Genomic DNA, 11,392 nt, shown 5'->3' with positions numbered 1-11,392 from the left:
TGTGTTGCTTTATGGTTAATTGCTTTTCTTAATGGTTATTTGAGTTAAGTGTAGAGTTTAGAAATGAGCTGAACCATATTACTTGAGAGAAGAGATTATGCAACTGCATAATTGTTGTAGTTGTACTACTTTTGAAATAATACAATTCGGTGTACATTAAACCCAGGTTCAGGAAATTTCTCAAGTCAAGTGCTATTACTATGTGTGCATTTAGCAACGACAAAATCATTGATTCAAAGATTCATAAATAAAGTATCGCTGTTTGCCAAACCTTCGCTTATGTAAAGCCCAGGTTATGTACGACTGCATCTGTATGGTTAGCTGCACAACCACCTTCCTGTGAAGTTCTTTTTTTTTAAATCCAAGATCACTAAGCTTAAAATTTTACTGTAAATTCAATAATGAGATAATCAACTTTCTGAATGTGGTCAATTTGTTGTGATCTTCAATATTCTCTTCTATTTCAATCGTCGATAGATTTGTTGGTAGACTGAAACAGGTTATGATAGATACAATTTTCTTGCATGGTGCAGCTCTTAAAAATGGATAAACTTGGCATGGTACATTAGTCTGTTGTCGCACCGCCTCTTCCTCATGGTAGCACGGGTCAATTCGAGGAAATGATAAAGAGGTCGGTTGCTTCCTTTGAGTTCCTCACCTTCATTTTTTCCAGGTAGTACATTGACCCATCCACGCCATCGTCCTCTCCTCACAATTTTCATTTGTTATACATAGAGAGCACTTCAAGGTTGTATTTTTCTTTGACAACTTTGCTGTGCTTTGAAATGTGCAGATTTCAGTCTCGGTGATTATTTGGCTGAACATGACACCAATTCCCAAGCAATAGAGATGGTGTGACAGTAGGATAATGTACATGTCCTTTTTTTAGTTCATATAGTTTACTGTTATCCCATTGTTTTCTTCAAAACTTTTGCCGATACAATATGGTGTGCTTATGTAACGACCAATCTCAGAAATTAGTAGAGTTAGGGAGATTGAGGAAATATGATGGAAAATTATAATTAGATGCTCATCCCAAATAGGGATGATTGAATAGAAAATCTACATTGTTATTAGTTCATGAAAGTACGCATAATAATGTGATAACTTGGACGATTCTGTTCAAGAGAGAGAGCTCTGTTTGGTAGCTATTTGTCTCATTTTGGCTGCTTGTTTTCAACTTGATTTTCAGGTATTAGTTCTTCAGTTACCATTAATTTTTCTTTTGATATTGGTTCATATTACCGAGTAACGAATATTCAAGTAAGCACATTATAATTTCATGTACCATCAGTAACCTCTTACGACGTACTACTATGTGATATGAATTGATAATTTCGTGTTGCATGAACATTGTCCATTATGGTGTCTCCTGTAATATGCTTTGTTTCTCTGTATATAAGTGTTAGACGGATTTTTGTACCAAAAATTCGTAATACCAAATATGGATCCAATAATACATTTGCGTGTCAATGCCCATGATGAATGAAAAATTGCTATGATACAGGCAGCCACATATGACTTGTAGGCCTCGTGAATATCTACTATCAACAACATATTTGCTTTGGTATTTAACACATGAGATGCAAAACAGCTAGGAAATTCCAATTGGTAGCGTTTTTTCATGTAAACCAGACCCATGCAGATACGGGATTGGTGGAGGCACAAGTGTACATGGAATTTTCTGGCTAATTCATTCCCATATTCAAATTCATGTATATGTCGTGTACATGCAAATTTTCTATGAGAAGTGCATGAGTGGCCACCTGACGGTATGCCTCATGAGTACCCTTTTTGCTAATTATTTTGGCGACTGGTGATAATACAGCAGCTAGAAAATCTTGGCGCTGTTGCTTGCCTCACGTGAAGAAGTCACGGCTGGTACGTACATGGGAAGAAAATAATACGGCTGACTTCATGTCTTACGTCAGGCACATGGATTAGCCAGATAGAGTCTGCTTAAACTCCGCAGCTTCCGTTGCCACAGGCAGGTGAGATAAACTCCTGATCAGATTAAACTCCACGCGTTTTCAACTAATTAACGTGAGCTACAAGGCTCGAGGGCCTTTGCCAGCGCCTTATATAAAGCCAGAAGCTAGGCTGCTCGCGGGGGGAGACACACACGCACACCCGCGCGGAACGCCAACAAGCACGTCGGATCCTCTCGTCGCCAACGCCAGCCATGCCAATAGCCCGATTTTAATCAAGCTGGGCGTCCCGAGATGGACCGTACTGCAGGCCAGACGCACGCGCTGAAGCCAACATGCCAGGCTCTCGCGACTCACATACACGTGTTTGTTGATTTGCATTGGAATCTTGCAAACAACGAATAACGTGTATTCCTATTCACCCAACCAGCTTGTCGATTTGCATCGAAATCTTGCGAATGACAAACGCCACACTTTCACCCACCTAAATTCGAGATAATCGCTGCGACGCAGCGGCATCCATGGCAACTATCATGGAGCCAGGAGAGAAGCGCGTCTTTGACGGTAAGCAATAAATCTTGCATCTTGATATTTCTTCCTCAAAGCGTTTATTCTACGACATATATACATCCGCCATTGATTCAAGATGCAAGATCAAGATCAAAGCAACCATAGATTCCGCCATCGAAGCGAGGCTATAAATCATGGCTTCCCGATGTGATGGGATCAGTTATCGAATACATGAGGGCGGGCGTCTATACCTGCGATGGTGGTTTACCCCTACAATGGAGGTACACCCCTGCGAGGGTAGTCGACTGCGGCTGTACCATGATTACAAGTTCTACCATCGATGTGAGGCTAAGGATAAAAGCTTCCCGATGTGATGGAACCATCTTCCAAAAATATATGAGCGCGTGATCTACCTATGTGGGTGGTGAACTGCAGCTCCGTGCAAATTATGATGAGCGTACTCGGCTAAGTCCATGTGCGAAGAAGTCCAATTATTAAAATTGATCTTGCTCCTTATGAGGAAGCATGATTGATCATATTTACATCTACATCGCCTGTCACAAGGAGGCGAGATCATATATCCATGACATCGATTTTGCTCCTACAAGGAAGCGAGATTGGTATATTTTTGAGCATCATCCGACATACATCTGTGATATTATTCTACCTTGACACGTTGGCTGAGTGTCGATTGATACATATGATTCATACACATTATTATTACCATCATGTCTAGTGCCGACGAGGCTAGACGAAACTATGGCCAAGTGCCGAGGCCATGTCACCATTATTATATACATGTCCCAAACCTACGGGATCGGACACTCCGTTGCTGGGCACCGACGAGGCGATAGCAACATACACATGTCCTTGTCTGATGAATTCAGGACGTTACATGACTGGGCACCGACGAGGCGAAAGTCATCCCCTTCATCGACATATCCTGTTGGTCATACCAACATGGCGATAATACACGTGACTGAGTTTCGGCGAAACAAAGCCACCCGCACACATGTTTTCTATAAATATTATAATGCATATGGATGAGCAATCCAATCAAGACGACGACCATGAGCGCAGCTTAATCGGAGGTATTCTGCGGGGCTTGACCCTGCGGATGTAATTAACCGGACGCTTGCAAAGGCACCGGGAATCAATGAACTACTGATACGTCTCAAACGTATCTATAATTTCTTATGTTCCATGCTACTTTTATGACAATACTCACATGTTTTATACACACTTTATGTCATTATTATGCATTTTCCGGCACTAACCTATTGACGAGATGCCGAAGAGCCAGTTGTTGTTTTCTGCTGTTTTTGGTTTCAGAAATCCTATAAAGGAAATATTCTCGGAATTGGACGAAATCAACGCCCAGGGTCTTATTTTTCCACGAAGCTTCCAGAAGACCGGAGGGGATACGAAGTGGGGCCACGAGGTCCCGTAACCATAGGGCGGCGCGGCCAGCATGGGGCCCGCGCCGGCCTATGGTGTGGGGCCCCCGCGCCGCCTCCAACCCTACCCTTCCGCCTACTTATAGCCTTCATCGCGAAAACCCCTGTACCGAGAGCCACGATACGGAAAACCTTCCAGAGACGCCGCCGCCGCCAATCCCATCTCGGGGGATTCAGGAGATCGCCTCTGGCACCCTGCCGGAGAGGGGAATCATCTCCCGGAGGACTCTGCATCACCATGATCGCCTCCGGATTGATGTGTGAGTAGTTCACCCTTGGACTATGGGTCCATAGCAGTAGCTAGATGGTTGTCTTCTCCTCATTGTGCTATCATGTTAGATCTTGTGAGCTGCCTATCAGGATCAAGATCATCTATTTGTAATGCTACATGTTGTGTTTGTTGGGATCCGATGAATATGGAATACTCTGTCAAGTTGATTATCAATCTATCATATATGTGTTGTTTATGTTCTTGCATGCTCTCCGTTGCTAGTAGAGGCTCTGGCCAAGTTGATACTTGTAACTCCAAGAGGGAGTATTTATGCTCGATAGTGGGTTCATGCCTCCATTGAATCTGGGACAGTGACAGAAAGTTCTAAGGTTGTGAATGTGCTGTTGCCACTAGGGATAAAACATAAATGCTTTGTCTAAGGATATTTATGTTGATTACATTACACACCATACTTAATGCAATTGTCTGTTGTTTGCAACTTAATACTGGAAGGGGTGCGGATGCTAACCCGAAGGTGAACTTTTTAGGCATAGATGCACGCTGGATAGCGGTCTATGTACTTTGTCGTAATATCCTGATTAAATCTCCTAGTAGTCATCGTGATATGTATGTGCATTGTTATGCCCTCTCTATTTGTCAATTGCCCAACTGTAATTTGTTCACCCAACATGCTATTTATCTTATGGGAGAGACACCACTAGTGAACTGTGGACCCCGGTCCATTCTTTTACATCTTAAATACAATCTACTGCAATACTTGTTCTTTACTGTTCTTCACAAACAAACATCATCTTCCACACTATACATTTAATCCTTTGTTTACAGCAAGCCGGTGAGATGTACAACCTCACTGTTACGTTGGGGCAAAGTACTTTGATTGTGTTGTGCAGGTTCCACGTTGGCGCCGGAATCCCTGGTGTTGCGCCGCACTACACTCCGTCACCAACAACCTTCACGTGTTCCTTGACTCCTACTGGTTTGATAACCTTGGTTTCTTACCGAGGAAAAACTTGCTACTGTACGCATCACACCTTCCTCTTGGGGTTCCCAACGGACGTGTGTTAACTACACGCAGCAAAGATATTTTCTGGCGCCGTTGCCGGGGAGATCAAGACACGCTGCAAGGGGAGTCTCCCACATCCAATCTCTTTACTTTGTTTTTGTTTTTGTCTTGCTTTACTTTATTTTATTTACTGCTTTGTTTGTTCTCTATATCAAAAACACAAAAAAAATTAGTTACTAGCTTTGCTTAATTTCTGTCTTGTTTGCTTCCTATATCAAAAACACAAAAAAATTAGTTACTTGCATTTACTTTATTTAGTTTGCTTTATTTACTACTGCTAAAATGAATACTCTTGAAAACACTAATTTGTGTGACTTCACTAGCACAAATAATAATGATTTCCTATGCACACCTATTGCTCCACCTGCTACTACAGCATAATTTTTTGAAATTAAACCTGCTTTACTAAATCTTGTTATGCGAGAGCAATTTTCTGGTGTTAGTTCTGATGATGATGCTGCCCATCTTAATAATTTTGTTGAACTTTGTGAAATGCAAAAGTATAAGGATGTAGATGGAGACATTATAAAACCGAAATTGTTTCCTTTCTCCTTAAGAGGAAGAGCTAAAGATTGGTTGCTATCTTTGCCTAAGAATAGTATTGATTCATGGACTAAATGTAAAGATGCTTTCATTGGTAGATATTATCCTCATGCTAAAATTATATCTTTGAGAAGTAGCATAATGAATTTTAAGCAATTGGATAATGAACATGTTGCCCAAGCATGGGAAAGAATGAAATCTTTGGTAAAGAATTGCCCTACCCATGGACTAACTACTTGGATGATCATCCAAACCTTTTATGCATGACTGAATTTTTCTTCACGGAACCTATTGGATTCAGCTGCTGGAGGTACCTTTATGTCCATTACTTTGGGGCGGCAACAAAGCTCCTTGATAATATGATCAACTACTCTGAATGGCACACGGAAAGGGCTCCACAAGGTAAGAAGGTAAATTCTGTTGAAGAAACCTCCTCCTTGAGTGATAAGATTGATGTGATTATGTCTATGCTTGTGAATGGTAGATCTAATGTTGATCCTAATAATGTTCCTTTAGCTTCATTGGTTGCTCAAGAAGAGAATGTTGATGTGAACTTCATTAAAAATAATAATTTCAACAACAATGCTTATAGGAATAATTCTGGTAACAACTATAGGCCATATCCTTCTAATAATGGTAATGGTAATGGTAATTCTTATGGTAATTCTTACAACAATAATAGAAGTGTACCCTCTGGTCTTGAAGCCATGCTTAAAGAATTTATTAGTACACAAAGTGCTTTTAACAAATCTGTTGAAGAAAAGCTTGATAAAATTGATATTCTTGCTTCTAAGGTTGATAGTCTTGCCTCTGATGTTGATCTTTTAAAATTGAAAGTTATGCCTAATGAAGATAAAGATATTAAGTCATTTGCTACAGCAAACGCCATACAAGTTCGAATTAATGAAAATATTAGATTGATGGCTGAATTGCATGCTAGGTGGGAAAGAGAAGAAAAGGAAAAACTTGCTAAAGAGAATAATGTAGCTAAAGTTTGGACTATTACCACCACTAGTAATGTTGATGCTTCACATGTTGCTAAACCTCCTACTATCAATGGTAAAATAATTTGTGTTGGCAATGTTTCTACTCCTAATGCAAAGCGTACAAAACTGCTTGAAACTGCTAAAACTGTTGAAACTGTTTGTGATAAAACTGCTGAAATTTTTCAAAATATTGGGGACAATGATCCCATCGCTGTGGACCATAATGGTTTAGATTTTGATGATTGTCACATCTCTGAAGTTTTAAAGTTCTTACAAAAACTTGCTAGACGTCCCAATGCTAGTGCTATAAATTTAGCCTTTACAAAACATATTACAAATGCTCTCATAAAAGCTAGAGAAGATAATCTGAAACTTGAAACTTCTATTCCTAGGAAGTCATAAGATGGTTGGGAGCCCATCATTAAGATGAAGGTCAATAATCTTGATTGTAATGCTTTATGTGATCTTGGTGCAAGTATTTCTGTTATGCCTAAGAAAATCTATAATATGCTTGACTTGCCACCATTGAAAAATTGTTATTTGGATGTTAATCTTGCTGATAATTCTACAAAGAAACCTTTGGGGAGGATTGATAATGTTCGCATTACGGTTAACAATAACCTTGTCCCCGTTGATTTTGTTGTCTTGGATATTGAATGCAATGCATCTTGTCCCATTATATTGGGAAGACCTTTTCTTCGAACTGTTGGTGCTATTATTGATATGAAGGAAGGTAATATTAAGTATCAATTTCCTCTCAAGAAAGGTATGGAACACTTCCCTAGAAAGAGAATGAAGTTACCTTATGATTCTATTATTAGAACAAATTATGATGTCGATGCTTCATCTCTTGATAATACTTGATTCACACTTTCTGCGCCTAGCTGAAAGGCGTTAAAGAAAAGCGCTTATGGGAGACAACCCATTATTTTACTACAATACTTTTGTTTTATATTTGAGTCTTGGAAGTTGTTACTACTGTAGAAACATCTCCTTATCTTTATTTTATTGCATAGTTGTGCCAAGTAAAGTCTTTGATAGTAGGGTTGATACTAGATTTGGATTACTGCGCAGAAACAGATTTCTTACTGTCACGAAATTGAGCAGCCCCGTCTGTAGGTAACTCATAAAATTCTTCTAATTTACGTGCGCGGTCCTCAGATATGTACGCAACTTTCATTCAATTTGAGCTTTTTCATCTGAGCAAGTTAAGTGCCCCAGAAAAATTCGTCTTTACGGACTGTTCTGTTTTGACAGATTCTGCCTTTTATTTCGCATTGCCTGTTTTGCTATGTTTGATGGATTTTTTTGTTCCATTAACTTTCAGTAGCTTTGTGCAATGTCCAGAAGTGTTAAGAATAATTATGTCACCTCTGAATATATGAATTTTCAATTATGCACTAACCCTCTAATGAGTTTGTTTTGAGTTTGGTGTGGAGGAAGTTTTCAAGGGTCAAGAGAGGAGGATGATAGAATATGATCAAGAAGAGTGAAAAGTCTAAGCTTGGGGATGCCCCCGTGGTTCATCACTGCATATTTCAAAAAGACTCAAGCATCTAAGCTTGGGGATGCTCGAAGCATCCCCTTCTTCATCGACAACTTATCAGGTCACCTCTAGTGAAACTATATTTTTATTCAGTCACATCTTATGTGCTTTACTTGGAGCGTCTGTTTGTTTTTGTTTTTGTTTTTGTTTGAATAAAATCGGTGATACGTCTCAAACGTATCTATAATTTCTTATGTTCCATGCTTGTTTTATGACAATACCTACATGTTTTGTTCACACTTTATATCGTTTTGATGCGTTTTCCGGAACTAACCTATTAACGAGATGCCGAAGTGCCAGTTCCTGTTTTCTGCTATTTTTGGTTTCAGAAATCCTAGTAAGGAAATATTCTCAGAATTGGACGAAATCAACGTCCAGCATCTTATAATTCCACGAAGCTTCCAGAACACCCGAGAGGGACCAGAGGAGAGCTACAGGGGGCCCACACAGGGTGGCGGCGCGGCCCAAGGGGGGGCGCCCCCCTATTGTGTGGCGGCTCCGTAACCCCTCCGACTCCGCCTCTTCGCCTATAAGAAGCCCCCTGACCTAAATCTTCGAGACGGAAAAGCCACGGTACGAGAAACCTTCCAGAGCCGCCGCCATCGCGAAGCCAAGATTCGGGGGACAGGAGTCTCTGTTCCGGCACGCCGCCGGGACGGGGAAGTGCCCCCGGAAGGCATCTCCATCGACACCACCGCCATCTTCATCACCGCTGCTGTCTCCTATGATGAGGAGGGAGTAGTTCTCCATTGGGGCTGAGGGCTCTACCAGTAGCTATGTGGTTAATCTCTCTCTCTGTACCCCAATACAATGATCTCATGAATTGCTTTGCATGATTGAGATCCATATGATGAGCTTTGTATCACTATTAGTCTATGTGCTACTCATGTGATGTTATTAAAGTAGTCTATTCCTCCTTCATGATGTAATGGTGATAGTGTGTGCATCGTGTAGTTCTTGGCGTAGGTTATGAACATAATCTCTTGTAGGTTATGGAGTTAATTATTACTATGATAGTATTGATGTGATCTATTCCCCCTTCATAGTGTAAAGGTGACAGTGTGTATGTGATACGTCTCCAACGTATCTATAATTCCTGATGTTCCATGCTTGTTTTATGACAATACCGACATGTTTTATTCACATTTTATGTCATATTTATGCGTTTTCCGGAACTAACCTATTGACGAGATGCCGAAAGGCCAGTTGCTGTTTTCTGCTGTTTTTGGTTTCAGAAATCCTAGTAAGGAAATATTTTCGGAATCGGACGAAATCAACACCGAAAGTCTTAGAATTCCCGGAAGCTTCCGGAACACCGAAGGAGAGTCGGAGGCGGGCAGCAGGGGGCCCACACCATAAGGCGGCGCGGGTGGCCCCCTGGCCGCGCCAGCCTATGGTGTGGGGGCCCCAGCCGCCTCCTTGCGCCGCCTCTCCGCCTATATATTCGTCCCTGACCTAAAAACATCGGGGGGGTTCGACGAAAACAGAGAAAACCATCCAGAGCCGCCGCCATCGCGAAACTCCAATTCGGGGGACAGAAGTCGCTATTCCGGCACCCTGCCGGGACGGGGAATTGCCCCCGGAGCCATCTCCACCGCCGTCTTCACCGCCATCTTCACCGCCATCGCTGCCTCCATGATGAGGAGGGAGTAATTCACCCCCGGGGCTGAGGGCTCCGCTGTAGCTATGTGGTTCATCTCTCTCTCTTTGTGATCAAGTTGAGTATTATCTATGTGCTACTCTAGTAATGTTATTAAAGTACTCTATTCCTCCTGCACGGTGTAATGGTGATAGTGTGTGCATCCGTGTTAGTACTTGGCGTAGGCTATGATTGTAATCTCTTGTAGATTATGAAGTTAACTATTGCTATGATAGTATTGATGTGATCTATGCCTCGTTCATAGTATGATGGTGACAGTGTGCATGCTATGTTAGTTCTCGGTGTAATTGTGTTGATCTATCTTGCACTCTAAGGTTATTTAAATATGAACATTGAATTGTGGAGCTTGTTAACTCCGGCATTGAGGGTTCGTGTAATCCTACGCAATGATGTTCATCATCCAACAAAAGAGTGTAGAGTAGTCCTATTATGTGATCATTGTTGAGAGTGTCCACTAGTGAAAGCAGGATCCCTGGGCCTTGCTTCCAAGCATCGAATCTCCGTTTGTTTACTGTTTTGTTGCATGTTTACTCGCTGCCATATTTTATTCAGATTGCTATTACCACTCATATTCATTCATACCACTTGTATTTCACTATCTCTTCGCCGAACTAGTGCACCTATTGTTGACGGTCAAAACCCACCGACGGGCAGCGACGGTCAACACGGTAGAGCCCGGAACAACTTAGGGCTGCGGCTGGCCCTGGTCCCTCCGAGCGACGGCCCGCAAAGCCTTCTGGTCACACGTCCGATGCTGATTGCAAGGGCGTGCCACCTGACCTATACCTGGTCAGGAAGGTGATGGAGATGCCTCGCTTAGTTTCCTGCATGGCATACACGTAAACATTAAATACGAGCCTCGATCGGCTCTCAGGTTATCCTGTGAATCGGCTCAAGGAGCCGATCCACCCATGATTCGTACGAGGTGCATGAATATATGGTGGTCCTGCTTGATCAAGATAAAGCTAATGAGATCTACGACGATTTAGGGTTTTCACCGCATAATCGGATCATCCTACTCCAGGTTGGGCCTCGCGGCCACGCACGGTGATCGTAAGCCGATCCTAAACAAGGCCTAAAAACCAACACGAGGTTGATCCCCGGAACATCCTGTTTAGGACTAGCGAATGACACCCTACGTGCCGCTGGATCCTCCCCCCCCTTTGTAAGGCCTAACTATTGCAGATATTAAACTAATCCTTGTAGAACAAGGAGCAATCGTAACGGATCGGATCTACTAAATAACGATCAAGCGGGGTGCCGCCCCTACACCTAGGATAGGTGTAGAGGCGGCTAGATATGCAAGGGTTGCACTACGATAGCATGTTATACGAAGAACTATGCTAACCCTAACACATCTATGATAACTACATTGCTCGCCATCAAAAAGGCTTCAGTACGAGCAACGCATGAACAACGAGCATAAGCTTGTGCTGCCTAGATCGCAAGATGCGATCTAGGCAGCAT

General features: G+C 42.0%; 1 long non-coding RNA gene across 2 annotated transcripts in view; it reads left to right on the top strand.

The window, feature by feature from the left end:
- Positions 1-532: 532 nt before the first annotated feature.
- Positions 533-11,392, top strand: part of LOC127323680 (uncharacterized) — an 80,072-nt gene continuing 69,212 nt past the window's right edge. For both annotated transcript variants that reach the window (XR_007865878.2, XR_007865879.2), the window contains exon 1: positions 533-673. This is a non-coding gene — a long non-coding RNA (uncharacterized lncRNA). The remainder of the gene's footprint in view (positions 674-11,392) is intronic.

This window comes from Lolium perenne, chromosome 4 (assembly GCF_019359855.2).
Source record: "Lolium perenne isolate Kyuss_39 chromosome 4, Kyuss_2.0, whole genome shotgun sequence".
NCBI classification, from domain to species: domain Eukaryota; kingdom Viridiplantae; phylum Streptophyta; class Magnoliopsida; order Poales; family Poaceae; genus Lolium; species Lolium perenne.
Note: the sequence above shows the minus strand (reverse complement) of the source record. Positions and strands in the feature narration are given on the sequence as shown.